This window comes from Dreissena polymorpha, chromosome 14 (genome assembly GCF_020536995.1).
Source record: "Dreissena polymorpha isolate Duluth1 chromosome 14, UMN_Dpol_1.0, whole genome shotgun sequence".
NCBI classification, from domain to species: Eukaryota; Metazoa; Mollusca; class Bivalvia; order Myida; family Dreissenidae; genus Dreissena; species Dreissena polymorpha.
The window spans coordinates 12866055-12882430 of record NC_068368.1 but is presented as its reverse complement, the minus strand read 5'-3'; the positions used below and the strand labels follow the sequence as shown (position 1 = coordinate 12882430).

At 34.6% G+C, this 16376-nt stretch overlaps 1 non-coding gene across 1 annotated transcript; it reads right to left on the bottom strand.

Moving 5' to 3' along the window:
• Positions 1-15871: 15871 nt before the first annotated feature.
• Positions 15872-15943, bottom strand: Trnap-cgg (transfer RNA proline (anticodon CGG)). Its single transcript has one exon. It is a non-coding gene; the product is annotated as a tRNA-Pro (tRNA).
• Positions 15944-16376: the final 433 nt, after the last annotated feature.

Sequence of the window (16376 nt, the reverse complement as noted above, 5' to 3'; positions counted from 1 at the left end):
CCAATTATGACATTGGCCAACACAGAAAATAATTATAAGGTTGATTTTCCCAAAATTGACTGTTACAATTGGATACTGTTTTAAGCTTCACTCTACTTTGTCTGAAAATAAAAGTCCTAAATGATGTAATAGAAACATACATATTTATTTTTTAGTTTTACAAGGATATTTATATACATACATATATTATAATATCTTTTAATCGATGGTCAATCAATTTAAGTTTAAGTAATATATTCATACACATTTTATACATGTGCAGTGCTCCAGCTAGGCCTAAATCGAAGGGCGCCGCGCCCTGCCTTCCCGAACCTCCGCCCTGCCCCCCCCCCCCCCGAACCTCCGCCCTGCTCCCCCCTCCCCCCCCCAATTTTTTTTTTTTTAAATTTTTTTTTACATTTGATTATTCATAAATCTCTTATTACATTGTAATTACTTTAATCCTCATTGTAGACATTATATTTGAATGGTTTAATAAAAATGGGAATAATACAATTATTTATAACATATAAATTAACATGCAATAGGAAGCATTCCAGAAACACCCGCGCGCTCGTACGTGCCCTTTTCACAAAAAACTGCGCGTCGAAAGTGCCCTTTTAACAAAAAAGCCCCCCTGCCCTTTTCAAATCCTAGCTGGAGCACTGCATGTGTATGCTTTGATTTTTTCGGCGTAAGCTGTATTAAGCCAGCTTTTCACCATGACTTGACCTTTGTAAGTGTCCAATAATATTCAAATAAAATTTCCCGCGGCTAGGTACGAATGAATACACTTCATTTATTCCATTGGCTGATTTGAGTATAACACCAGAACATTGGAAACATATCCGCGTCTTTGTAACACTGTTTTACTGCATGAAACAATTTTATCTCTAATGAAAAGCCTCAATAGATAGAACAGTTTTACAATCAATTTTCGACATAAATACAGTTTGTGCGTTCACCTTTTATTTTCAGAGAATTACCAGCGCAAAAGCGTTTATACTAAAGGCTATATTCTCATATTTAGTACTTACTTGCATTGCATTTCAACCCGCGAGGTTTCGGGTCAACTCGCGGCCAGTGTGTGAAAGTCAGAGTTTATATACAGTTCATCACCGGAGTTCGCAGAAGGGATTGCGATCTTTTCATTGAAGGACAAAATTGGAATCTATGCTATTTTTGTCTGATGGAGTAAATAGTTCGTTTAGTCGCTTTGTCGATATATCAATATTTTAGGCACAGCTGTTGCCTTGGTCGTGTTCAGTTGGCGTAAACAAGCCGTCGTTTCAGCAGCAGAATTGTTACCTAACTTTAATGCATTGCATTCCAATCCGCAAGGTATCAAGGTCAGTTTGCGGTCAGTTGCAGAAATCTTTATATAAACGCCGTCTCGTAAATTTTGTGCACTTGAAGGCTGTTTTGATCAGAAAGATACTAAGTAAAGATATTCGGCGATATTATTGTGGTATGTCAATCATCGATTTTTAATATGTTTTCAACATTTGCATGATAAGTACCAATTTTGATAAAATTAATTAGAAATATTTATCCATTTAGACCAGTTTATAAAGCATGAGCACAATAATTCTCTATACTATAATTATGCAATTAAATAAGATTCGAGTAATGCCGGCTGACCTATATGCACTCGTTTATTTTCATGTTTTTTGTGTTTTTTCTATTCTGTAAAAATAGATATCGGAGTAAAAATATCACATAAAGCAAAATAAGCCACGAAATCTGGCGCAACACCCCGTAATTGATTTGCTTGGGATGTAGCTAAGAACTGCGCAGAAAAAAAGGCATCCGCTACTTTTTATCTCATAGAGATAACTTTTGATCGTTCATAAACATCGACCACAATCAACGCCGTATATCTTTTTTAAAGATATTTATTGTTTCTATTGAAGCCAAATTAATATCCCATTAGATAGATAGATAATATCACAGCAGTATTCCTATTTTGTCTGCAAGTACTGCAGAAATCATGGATTATTATTTTACTGAGTCAGCCTTAATCTTTATATTATAATTGTTAAAACAGATTAAGATGTGCATTATACAATTGAGGATGCATCAAGATTAAAAAATGGTACATGTATAAATTAATAAAGAATCAATAACAATCAGAAACTGTGCATTTTTTTTCAGTATTGTGTGAAAGGATTTGAAGTAATGATGTGTTTTTGAAATATGATTTATGTGAATTTGAATAAATATATAAAATTTAGTGATTTTCTCAGACAAAAACTGTTAATTACATACTAAAGTATTCAGAATGTATTATTGTAATATTCATTCGAATTTTTTAGTACAAAAAGCACTTTTCCCTGGCATTTGTATTTATAGTAATTGCATATTTTATAATTCTGACAGCATTTATAAACTGTGTTCATGCAAGCATGAACACGGTTTCATTTTTTGAGTATTTAAACAAGAGGGCCATGATGGCCCTGTATCACTCCACTGCTGAAAAAAAGGCTGAAACAAATTTCTCTGCATGTGCAAATACTTAAATATAGGCCCTATTTAAGCACATGTACACTTTTGTGACCTTCTGGGCTGGGTCAAATTTAACCCCAGGGGCATAATTTGAGAAAACTTTGTAGAGGACTACTATATCTCACTACATACAAAATGTGGTAGCCCTAGGTCCTAGAGTTAAGGACAAGAATATTTTTAAAGTTTTCACAAAATAAGCAAGATATAAGCGTATATAATGTTCAATTTTGTGACATGCGGGTCAGGATCAAATTTGACCCAAAGGGCATAATTTGAACAAACTTTGTAGAGGACTATAAGATGTTACTGCATACCAAATTTGGTAGCCATAGTCCAAATGGTTTCAACAAGAAGATTTTTTAAAGATTTCACAAAATAGGCGCTTTAAAAGCGTTTATTCAATTTTGTGATCCCCCGGGGCAGGGTCAAAGTTGACCCCAGAGGCATTATTTGAACAAATTTGGTAGAGGTTTATTAGATGTCACTACATACCAAATTTGGTAGCCCTAGGCCCAATGGTTATGGACAACAAGATTTTTAAAGTTTTCACAAAATAGGCCCCATATAAGCGTATGTTCAGTTTTGTGACCCCGGGCAGGGTCAAATTTGACCCAAGGGGCATAATTTGAACAAACTTGGTAAAGAACTATAACATGTCACTACATACCAAATTTGGTAGCCCTATGCCTTATGGTTAAGGACAAGAAAAGTTTAAAAAATTTCACAAAATAGGCACTATATAAGCATATAATTGATTTTGTGGCCCCCGGGGCAGGGTCAAATTTGACCCCTGGGGCATAATTTGAACAAACTAAGTAGAGGACTATACAATGTCACTATATACCAAATTGTGTAGCCCTAGGCCTAATGGTTATGGACAAGGTTTTTTTTAAGTTATCACAAAATAGGCATTATATAAGCATATGTTCAATTTTTTGACCCCCGGGGCAGGGTCAAATTTGACCCTAGGGATTAAATTTGAACAAATTTGGTAGAAGACTATTAGATGTCACTATATACCAAATTTGATAGCCCTAGGCCGGATTGTTATTGACAAGATTTTTTTTGAAGTTTTCACAAAATAGGCCTTATATAAGCATATGTTCAATTTTGTGACCCTCGGGGCAGGGTCAAACTTGACCCCAGGGGCATAATTTGAACAAACTTGGTAGAGGACTATAAAATGCCACTACATACCAAATTTGGTAGCCCTAGGCCCAATGGTTATGGACGAGAAGATTTGTAAAGTTTTCACAAAATATACCCTACTGTATATAAGCATATGTTCAATTTTGTGACCCCCGGGGCAGGGTCAAATTTGACCCCAGGGGTATAATTTGAACAAATTTGGTAGAGGACTATTAGAAGTCTCTACATACCAAATTTGATAGCCCTAGGCCCAATGGTTATGGACGGGATATTTTGAAAGTTTTCACAAAATAGGCCTTACTTAAGCAAATTTTCAATTTTGTGACCCCCGGGGCAGAGTCAAATTTGACCCCAGGGGCATAATTTGAACAAATTTGAAAGAGGTACATCCCAGGAACATTCCTAAGAAATTTCATCAGAATTGGACCAGTAGTTTAGGAGAAGATGTTTAAAGGAAAAGTTTATGCATGGTTGCACGATGGACACAGGACCTTTGGCCAGTGGAGCTAAAAATCAAATTAAACATTTAGTTTTGATTTAAAATCAGTTTTTATATGCAAGTGTCTATTTCACTTATAAATTAAAACAGCATATTATTCATTATTGAAAAGATTATTCCAAGCTTGATGTCATATTTCAACTTTGCATAGTGTAGTTAATTGAACATTGTATTGAACTGTATGGGCAGCTATATTTTTTAATTTATGTATGTTGTATTATACAAAATGCATTATTTCTACCACAAGTAGACCATATAAGGCCTACTGCTACTAAATAGGCACTGGTATGAATTTGACACTGTTTTTGATGCTCATACAAAACTTTAATTATTACTACACTTTAGTATATTAAATATTTTCAAGTTTTTGTTCAACATTTTTTGCAAAAGAAAAGAGTGTCTTAATGCATTTGAAAATATACTTAAAACAAACTAAAAATGCATGTTAACATACCTTTTTCCTGGTAAAGTGTATTTGGGATGATAAAAAAATACACTTGAAGAGTATTAATGCTGGAAACGCAGAAAAAAAACATTTGTTTCTGTTAGAAGTGTGTCTTGTCTGCATTTTTAAGTGTATTAAATGCACATCAAATGCAGATAAATACAATGCCAATACTGTTACATGTATTGTAATGGACATACAATGCACTTGTTCTTGTAATTAAATGCTTTAGTGAATTGAAATAACCTTTTATAACGTTTTAACAATTAATAATACCTTTTTATATAAATTTTCTTTTGAAATGTGACACTTAAATGATTTTTGCACCACTAGTAAGAGATATAATTTGTGCCCATAATGCTTTATCATTACACTACATAATATCATTTGTTGTATGAAAATTACCCGTAAAATTCATGTGAAAGCTCAAGAGATCAATAGCAGTGTGCTATTCCCTGCTCCTTTTTACATGACTTGATGGTATTTAGTCCCCAATTCTACATGGCTAAGGGAAAATTAATGTGCAGATTTGACAAATAAGTCTTAACTGGGATCCAATAGGCAGACTTTCACATTACTTGTATTTAATTTAAATCATGATCTGAATTGCTCTTTGGCAAATCTTTGTTGGTCACAGTATTCAACTGAATTTTGTTCACTTTGTAGTGATTATATTTTCTATATTTATCAGACAACATCTTTCTTCAAAGTTTAACATGCTTGCTTGGTTAATTTAGAGACAAGATCAATGCATCATAACATAAAATGAAAAAATGTGTAATAGTAAAAATGGCAGCAAAAAAGCACTAGATTATCTGCCTTAAATCTAAGACGATATGTTGATGTATTGGAATTTCTCATAAATAATGTGCTCCATAGTTGTATAATTGTATAGTCGCATGCATGAGTGGTGTCAATGTCACAATACCAATTAAAGCCTATAATTTACTAAAACAATTTGAAGTTTGATGTGAGTTTTTTTCAAGATCTGTTATATATAATTATATATACATGTATATATATATTGTTGAAAAGTTAACATGCAATAAGTTTACTGTAATTAAGTGACAAATAGTTTTACTGATTTGGTTGGATGCATATATGCAGATATATCATGGTTTGTGCAGAGGACAGTAGCAAAAACAAGAGCTGTCTCCGTAGGATGACATATGCCCCCGATAAACGCTTTAATAGAAGTTATGAGCATTTTTCAAAACCTAAAAGCCGACCCTAAGTTCAAGGTCAAAGGGGTCAAAATTTGTGTGTGTATGAGAAGGCCTTGTCCATATACACATGCATACCAAATATGAATGTTACATCTGAAGCGACATAGAAGTTATGAGCATTTTTCGAAACCTAAATGCAAAGTGTGACGGATAGACAGACGGACAGTGCGATCACTATATGCCCTCCTTTGGGGGCATAAAAATGTGTTTCACATTGTTTTGGTAAATTAGTAATGTAGTTAAAAGAACAGAATCATCAATTATAAAGTAATTGATTATAAAGTGTTGCTGGCATATTTTATGCATTCATCTAGCTATAAGAAGGTCCCTGTTTTATCCCCACTGGAACCGAGTGAGGGTTCTCAAAATCTTTAAACAATATGAATAACTACATATAGGGTCGAGAGCCTTGTTGATATGGGGGCTCAACACCTGAAATCAAAGCGACCCAGGTTAAAGGCCGAGGCCAAATAAATAAACCAGAGGCCGCATGAGCCTGCTATACTCTGAACAAGTATTGTTTCTTCTCAGAAAACTGGCTTAAGTGTCTTACTAAGCTTTAGACTTTGAGTTTCAGTGCAATCAATCTAAAATAAATTGGTCAAATTAAATAATAATAAATAAACATTCTGCACAAATTCAATTATTTACTTTACCTGTGTGCATGAATCATTTCAGTCTTGATGGTTAGTGAACTATGTCAAAAGCACCATATCTATGAAACACTTGTTTTTTGAATAGTGCAATGTTCCACAGAAATGATGCTGATGATTATTCTACACGATGATGAATTATTAGATATATTTCTAAATTCCATTTCCACCAACAATTCGGTTATTCCACTACCAGTTCACAAGCTTCATACACAGTTGAAAATAACACTATTTCACTCAACAACCGTGACACATGTACTCAATTTTTCAACTTTTCGCAATTAAAATTGTCTTCTACTGTTATTGTTGTTGTTGTACTTTTGAAAGTAGTTCGAAAGATGGCGACCATTAACCCAGAGATTGATTTATGAAATAAATCGTCTGCTGATCCAGAGTGATTCGGTCCCATATCTTATGGTTACAATATACTAAATACTCGTTTCATGAAGGGCTGTACTCTCTAAAAAATATCATAGATGACTCGAAGGCATGTTTTACATCTTAAACTATTGTTCGGGTTTTATCTTTCGGAGATAATGGTAGGGCATAAATAGGTGTTCACGACCGAAACCCTGAAATATGATAAACTTGGAGACTTTAGTAAAGCATTGCACTGAAAAAGGTTACATTCCACTAAGAAACGACCGAAAAAAAGTTGCAAAAACAGTCGATTTTGATTAGCGTCAAGTTCTTTTTTGGTTTGAACATGACATATCTTTTTTATTGCATAAATCGATTCCGCTTAGAATGGCCTTTAAGAAAAGGTATGGTTATGGGGGTCTCTATGTGCAAAATGTTGCATGTATTTTCGCTCAAAGTTGTCGCTTTTACATTGAATTATATAGGGAAACTATTAAGTATATTGTGACCTAAATTATTACACCTATTAACGGCGGGTGTATAATTGAATAAAGGTGCTCAAAATGATATATATATTGTGTTGTCGATTTGTTCCTTTGTAATGCTTTTGATTATTGATGATAAAATGAAATTAATTGAAAACCATTATTGTTTTACATACTGTTACCAATGTATGTTATTGTTTTAATTGTTAAAGTGTGCCTGCTTTTAATTGCATCGATTGCCGGTTTGTTTGTTAAATATTCCGTTTGATTAAAGGTGTAAATGTAGGTATTTGTTTCATATGTTCCATTGTTGTTTTTTGTAGGTTATTTAGCAATTCTTAATAGAATATTGCAAAAACGTATAAAAGTGCTATTAGTGTTTTAATTGGTATCATAAATCATTTTGCTGTCTATGTTATACTTTGGTTACTAGTTCTATAATTGTGCTGTGCACTCATTTGAAAATATAGTATTACTTTGAAAAACACATTAAGGCGATGGAAGCGTAACTGAACGCCTTGTCAGAAGAAAGAAAAAAGGTTTTCCATGGAAGCAAAAACCAGAAATAGACTTTACAACAGAGGTCAGTCATTTTGAGGCTTAATGAACAACTCAACTTTTAGGGGCCGGGATGGATACCGCCCGTGAAATAAAATATCCGCGTGAATCAAACATATGAACAAAGATGTAGTACCACAGAGACATATTGCATATAATCACAAATATAAGAAAGCTTTAGATGAAGCTCTTATTGCCGGTTTGGATGAGCGTGGACACACAAAAAAACAACAACAAGAAACCCTAAAACATGGACAAATGAAGACACAATACAATGCATGATAAGTGATGCAAACTACGATAAAATCAAACGAAACGGAATGTATACTACATCACTGATTTATATCGGGTTACAAGTAAGCACCATCACTGAAATATATTACGAAGGCATGTAACCAAAGCCAAAATTGTACACTTTGGTCTTCAATTGTGCAAATGGCAGTGCAATATCTTACTGTGGATATGAATTTGCAGATATTGAAACAGAGTTTACTGATAAGCCAATTCAAACTATTTCGCTTATAGTTCCAGTGAAAGAATCTCATCTGACCCTAAGAAAATCGAAGCCATCGCCAACTGGCCATTTTTCTACGGTCAAAGAAGTCAGCTAGTGTTTGGGCTAGTGTTTGGGCTTCGTTGGTTACAATAGATGATTTATTAAAGGTATCTTTTCACGGTTTGGTAAATTGACAAAATTGAAAAAAGTTGTTTCAGATTTGCAAATTTTCGTTTTAGTTATGATATTTGTGAGGAAACAGTATTACTGAACATTTACCATAGTCCAATATAGCCATTATATGTATCTTTTGACGATTTGAAAACCTTAAAATTATAAAGCGTTGCAACGCGAAACGATTGAATAATTTGGAGAGTTCTGTTGTTGTCGTTTAAATTTACGAAACTACGAAGATTGCTTATATAAGGTATAAAATACTTTAACTGTGTATACCCGGCCGAATAGCCGAGAGCACAATGCGTTTTTGCTTCAGACTAACTCCAGGACTCCGGGGGTCAATGGTTCGAGCCCTGGTACCGGCCAATTTTTTTCCTTTTTTTAATTTTATTCTTGATTTTTTACTGGAGCTTTTAGGATCCAATGTTTACATTTATCAATATAAAGCATTTAATGACAAACTTCAAAATATGCCAAAATCTGGGAAAAGGCCACTTTAAAGGCTTTGCACACATTGCTCGTCCACTGAACAATAGACTTGTTTGTCAGCCCACAAAAAAAGATAAAAGTACAAATAAACCAAAATTGTAATAGCAATTAAGCTGGACAACAGGAATCGTTTGAAGCTTTACATTGGTAAATCCACACTTCTTGGCATATGCAAACTATGAATTGTCATTAACCTTGCACACAGATGCACCAGGGTCAGGTTTTGGTGTTGTTTTTGACCAGTATCAGAATGGCAAGTACCGGATCATACCATGCACTAGTAGATCTCTTAAACCATCCAATACACTTATCCAGCGCACAAACTCGAATTTGTAGCTCTGAAATGGGCAGCCGTCGATAAATTCCATTACTATTTATATGGTGCAAATTTAAAAGTGATCACGGACAATAATCCGCTTACCTACGTTACCACCAATTCAAAACTCGAAACCACATGTCAACGGTGGATGGCTACATTGGCAAATTATAACTTCACTGCTCGCTATTTTCATGGAAAGAGCAATGCAGATGCTGATTGTCAAAGTCGCATGCAAATTGACCAACAGACCATACAAGCTTTGACGACGTAAGTCGCAGTTACAGTCGAAAGATTGCCATTATTTGTAAGCACCATTTCTCCAGACAGTATATACAAGTTGGAGGCTGAAACGAGTACAATAGTTCCTAATGAATTCCAAGGACTGGAGAGAAGCCCAGTTGAAAGATCCCGTAATCTCCGTACTTATTGACCATATAGGTACTCAGCTACACGGACTTCGGGCAAAATATCTGAAGTAGATTCGTATCGGCACGATTGGGATGAACTGGAACTTAAGGATGGCGTGTTCGACCGTAACGATGTGCATTTGGGACAGCAATACCATCAACTTGTCTTGCCTTCTGCGTTAAAAAGATGTTTTCAGGATTTGCATGATGATATTTGGCACAGAGGAAGTAATCGAACCACGTCTGTATTTAAACTCATGTTTTATTGGCCAAGGATTGACACATTCGTATGCGATAAAATGGCTGTGTGTCCCATGTGTATCCGATTTAAGGCAGCACCCCAGTCGGCGTCTCTTGTGAACATATCATCGGCTGCACCTTTTGATATGATGTATAGACTATATATAAGTCTGGAAAGGTCGAAAGGTTGGTGTCGAACATATACTTGTTTTCATGGGCCATTTTACAAGATATGCCCAAAATACCCAACTACAAACCAATTTGCCATGATAACTGCTTTTGTTTTGTTTGAAAAGTTCATTGTAAATTATGGATTGCACATTTGAAAACCCAGTTACTAGTATCAGTCAGAAATGCCGTTGAAGGTAAAATTGTTTCGAAAAAGAGTGATCGTGATTTTCAGGACGAACGGACATGACATCGGATAAAGACCGACATTGATTCTCTTGTAGAACGTTTCATTGATTGACAGCCCCTATTTATTATGTATTTAACTGTGAGGTATGACTAATGATATCTTCTGATAAATCGGCTGGGCATCTAGGCTGATCAGACCAAACAATTAACATGGGAAGGAGAGGAAACAATGACAGTCCAAGTAAAATTCAGTTTTTCAATAAGATTTTGTTTCGCCTTATTTTAAAAATGGAAACGTCATTTTCAGATTAATTATCACATTCGTGTAAAATGAAAATATCCGAATGAAATGAATATGCCTACTCAACAAAATAAGTGTTTGTTACAATGCGTCCGAATTATTCCGCACGATTTTTGAACCTGGTAAATAAAGGACCTGTTGTTTGAAGGTTCCTGGATAAACTGACAGTTATAAAAAAGCAATAAATTCACCAAGACAGTATCAACTATATTCGATTGATAAAAAATCAGAAGTACATATTATAATAAATGTGTCATTAATAGAAATATATAGAGCTATTGTAAAATTTGTTATGCTCCTCATCGATAAAAAGGAAAGTATGTTTATAACTAGACATATTAAACTCAAATACCTATATGAACACTTTGTATAATTCAAAATATTCTTTTAATGGTGACATGGAAAAGATTACAACAATACCACAAGAGTAGTACAGAAAGAGACGTGGATTTACAATCTTAGGTTTAGAGCTAGACTAAGTCAAATCTTTTACAATGTGTTGTTTGAATGCATAAACAGATTAGTACCCTGTAAACATATGAATTCAGTTTTTCGAAACGTCGAACTCAGTTATTCTTAAGTTCCAGTACAAACCTATTTTGGAATGTAGCTTCTTATATTTTGACCAGCATTCGTGGAGGAATCTTTTACATTCGTTGTGTTATTAATGTTATGCGAGGCAACTTCAATGGATTTACTGCTAGATAGAACGTGAAACAGTGCCGACAATTAGGGTTGTCAATCAGTGAAAAGTTCTACAACGGAACCAATGTAAATCTTAAAGTGAACTATTTTTTAATTTTATCTAAGATCTCCAAAAATATACTAAAAGGTTTTTATTTCGTTTGATCTCACTTCAAGTCGTGTAATACCGTGTGAAATTGAAAAATAAGTGATAGGATCTCCAAGCGGAACACATGACATGAAAAATCGATTAAATTTACAAGAGAAAACATGTGGCAACGCCAAGATGAACACATAGAAGAAAATGTCGATTACACTTACAAGAGGAAATATGAGACGACGCCAAGGTGAACATATGGAGGGAAATTTCGATTACACTTACAAGAGAAAAACATGTGGCGACGCAAAGGTGAACACATGGAGGGAAATATCGATTACACTTACCAGAGAAAAACATGTGGCGACGCTAAGGTGAACACATGGATGAAAATATCGATTACATTTACACATGAAAAACATGTGGCGACGCAAAGGTGAACACATGGATGGAAAAATATCGATTACACTTACAAGAGAAAAACATGTGGCGACGCCAAGGTGAACACATTGATGGAAATATCGATTTCACTAACAAGAGAAAAACATATGGCGACGCAAAGGTGAACACATGGATGGAAATATCCATTACACTTACAAGAGATAAACATGTGGTGATCTCTTCTCTTGGTGAACTGTTCCACTTAGATTCTGAAGGTGATTTTTACTCCTGAATTACAATATTATAAGATGGTTCTAAAGCTTGTTAATAAATCCAAGACGTAGTTGTTACTAGTTTTGGTTTAATTACATCGTGCCTCAGAAAGTTACGGTTCTGCTACTGTGCTCTATATATAACCAATGAGTAGTTAAATTCTTATTACATTTAGTAACTTAATGTTATTAAAATAAAAATAAACTCTCTTATATTGCTATTTACCTTCAACCCTGTTGCTATAAGGTTAGTTTTAATGTAATCTTAAATGTTTAATGAAAATCATTTTTGGCCAAATATGCGCTTTTGAGCCTCCCCCGCCACCCCGAACCGGTGACTCAAGTTTTGATAATGTTTGTGAATTTGTTATTTGCGTGTCACTGTGCCAAACTTAAGCGGGATGAGTGATAACCGTAGCTGTTTTAGCGGTCCGGTTAGCTCACTTGGTAGAGCACTCGCATTATAAGCGGAAAGTACCGAGTATGAGTCCCGGACCGTCTTCACACTTTTCACCACCCGGCTACACTGGCCTTTAACTGTAGAGCAATGGGTCCTACAATTCTCGATTAAACTTGCCCATTGGTTCACCGGGATAAGTAATTCAATGTTTTCTGTAACTCAAATTCGAGGACGAATTCCAATTTTGCAGGGAAGAATGTCACGGCACCGAACTTAAGCGAGATTGATGAATTGGATGTGTAAGCAGACCGGTTAAGTCACTCAGTAGATCACTCGCCTTGCAAGCGGAAGGTCTCAGGCTCGAGTTCCGGACTGGCTGCACACTTTTCACCACCGGGCGACAATTGCGCCAAACGTGGGGCCTTGACACTTACACTTATCTATAAAACGTGCTCATGGATTCGTCGGGATTATTAATTCACTGCTTTATGTGAATCGAATTCCAGGACGAATTCCAACTTTACAGGGGAGAATGTCGCGGTAACTAACTCAAGCGGGATTTGTGCTTAGCTGTATAAGCGACCCGGTTAGCTCACTAGATAGATCACTCGCTAAATGTATGCGAGAGGTCACGGGTTCGAATCCCTGACTGGCTGCATACTTTTATCACCCGGCGACATACAAGTTCGCATTGTTTAGTGCGTTTGCTTTGCGTCTCACTGTTTGGCGATCGGTACATTGTCATAAACAAAGATTCGCATTGCATAATAAGTTTTCTGTCTTTCATTTATGGGTATTTTGGATATCCTATAAAACAATTTATTTTTGTAGATAATTTCCATGTTGAACTTTTTGTGATAGCCTGTTAGAGTAATGTAAGTTAACAGGTTTTAATCAGGCAAATGGTAAGTGTGTTTCTAATGCTCGTAAAGGTTCAATCATATGTGGCAGCGTTATGTTTTATTATCAGATTAAAACTACTCAAAAGTCAAATAGATTGATCTTTTTTAGTTACGCCCCGTAAGGTCTAATGTGTTAGAGATACTCCATGATGTTGCAAATTTAATGGAGCATAATACTGATGAGCTTACACGACAAGTTGAAAATATTACTGTAAAACCTGTTTGGGATTACAATAGAAATCAAGATTACTTTAATAAGTCTAATCCTGAAAGACATCCAATGTTAGATAATGCAGTTGTAAACCATATTAATTCAGCGCATATTGTGAACCATATTACAATTAGTAGTGTTAAATTAAATATCACAATTAATCATCCTCACCATTAGATAATATGCTGATGACACTTGGATATTGTGCTAATCACCATTGGATATTGTGCTAATCATCATTCGATATTGTGCTAATCACCATTCGATATTATGCTAATCACCATTGGATATTGTGCTAATCACCATTGGATATTGTGCTAATCACCATTCGTTTTTGTGCTAATCACAATTCGATTTTGTGCTATTCACCATTCGATATTGTGCCAAGCACCATTCGATATTGTGCTAATCACCATTCGACGGTATGGTAACCACTATTCGATATTGTGCTAATCACCATTCGAAATTGTTTGGGGTAAAGGTTCTATTTTGCAGGTATACAAATAAAGGTGATATGAATGACCCAGATGTTACAGGTATTACTATTTTGAGTTATATTTTGGTAAACTATCTATAGCAACATTAAATAAAAGAATAACATATTTTTGGGGTAATGAATAATATTTTAAATGATGATTACATATTATATTCTTATATTATATTTGCCCTTTTATGGTCCACCCCTTTGTATTGACCGTTCGAAGGCGGTGACCCCAGCTTTATGTGTGTTTGTTGTTTCGTATGCTGCAGTTTTGTGCTGTTTTGGCAATGGTCACTTACCTTAAATAAAGCACCACGGAATTGTTTATAATAAGAATGCAATACTGCTCCAGCAGCTGGAGTTTTACTTCTTTATGTTTAAACTTGATCAAAGGTAATATGTTGTTTGGGGTTTCAGTATTTCCGCAAAACATTCGATTCTGTGAGCAGGCCTGCCTTATTGCACAATATATTCAGCTATACTAGTGAATGGACATGTTGTTGGCTATTTCACTCCTTTAGAAGTTATATTTAAATATAATGAAATATTTAGTAGAACACAGCAATATCTTGTGGAGCATGTTTTTCAATATTAAAATTATTTTGCCTTAAGATTTGTACGATTTTCTTATTCTTTTGCTCTCAAATGTTAATTTATTGGTCAGTTGTGTTGATTATTAAAAATGATGGTATTATTTACCGTTTTCAGAAAAATAAAACACTGACACTTAAATCTAATAAATCTTTTTGTATGGTGTTTAGGAAACCTGCCTTTGTCACACTTTCTTTTACACATGACAAGCAGAGAACGTATTTATTGGAGTAAAAATAAAAATTCTAATCATGATACGATTTCTTTTTAGATATATAGTGTGTCTACATATCTGTACAAAGCTCTTAATGAGTTAGAATTGTTAAAGTAACATTACTCTTTAAAATCAACGAAAATTTCGCACAATATTTCGTAAAATAAAGCTAAACAAATATCATTGTTCCTTATGACAATTGCCGAAATTTCAACGCCAGTTGTGGTCTGAAAAAATAGATGTTTGTAAAAACAAAATGCTCGTTTTTATTATTGTTTTGCATATTTAATTCCATTTCAATTTTTCGCAACGATATCTATTTTTCATACGATACAGGAACACTAACATGGTACCATTTTAGTGTTCGTGTGTCGTATAAAAAGATAGCATGGTATTAATTGTGTCACAAATAAATATAAACTAGCATTTTGTGTCTACCAAAATTTATGTAATCATACCACATCTAGCGTTAAAATTGTGGCTATTCCTATAAGGAACACTGATTGTTTAGGTGTTTATTTTATTTTACGAAATACTTTAAGAAATGTTCGTTAATTTTGAGCGTTATAGAGACTTTAATTTAATCAGTGGACCAGAATGTTTAATCTATTTTAATGTTTAATAAACTTTATTGTTTTAAATAGAACTTGAATATCAAGACAAAAAATCCTTAATGTTGCCATTAAACCCCGAAAATAGTTTTTTTTATAAATTTTATGAACACTTATGTATAAACCATTTTGTGATATTTAGCTTTATTTGATAAATATGCTTTTTTTTATATTTTGTCTCATTCATTTATGATACATTCTTAAGATATGAATTAAAAAGACATTTCAATGCAATAAAGATAAAATGTAATTAAATTAAAACTTCCAAACCCCTTTGCTAATATCAGGATCTCGATCTCCATCTACAATTTTTTCCCTAGATTTTAAAATCGTATATATATATATATACCTACGTTCAGATAGTTTATATTAAAAAATATATGGGCCCGTCCGGGATTTGAACCCGGGACCTCTCGCACCCGAAGCGAGAATCATACCCCTAGACCAACGGGCCATACTCAAGCTGTGGGCCTTGCTTGTGGACATACAAGTGGAAATAATTAATGTCTGTCTTATCAGTTAAACAATGATCAATGTTGAATTAATTATTTATGTATGCTGCAATTTTACTTCCGTCCATTCATACGGTGGCACTAAGGTGACATCAACGCTCAAAGAGACGGGGAAACAGAACTTGTGTTTTCCGCTCCAAAAAAAAAGACGTGAAAACAGAACTTTTGTTCTCCCGTCGCCAAAAAAAAAATAACTCCTGAAAACAGACTTATTTTGTGTTTCCCCGAGTTAATTTTTTTTGGCGACGGGAAAACATAACTTGTGTTTTCCCGACTTTTTTTTATGGAGCGGTGATGTCACCTTAGTGCCACCGTACATTCATGCATAAAGTTGTGTGCCAGTATCTCGACCAGTCCTCACGTCTTGATCTGTTT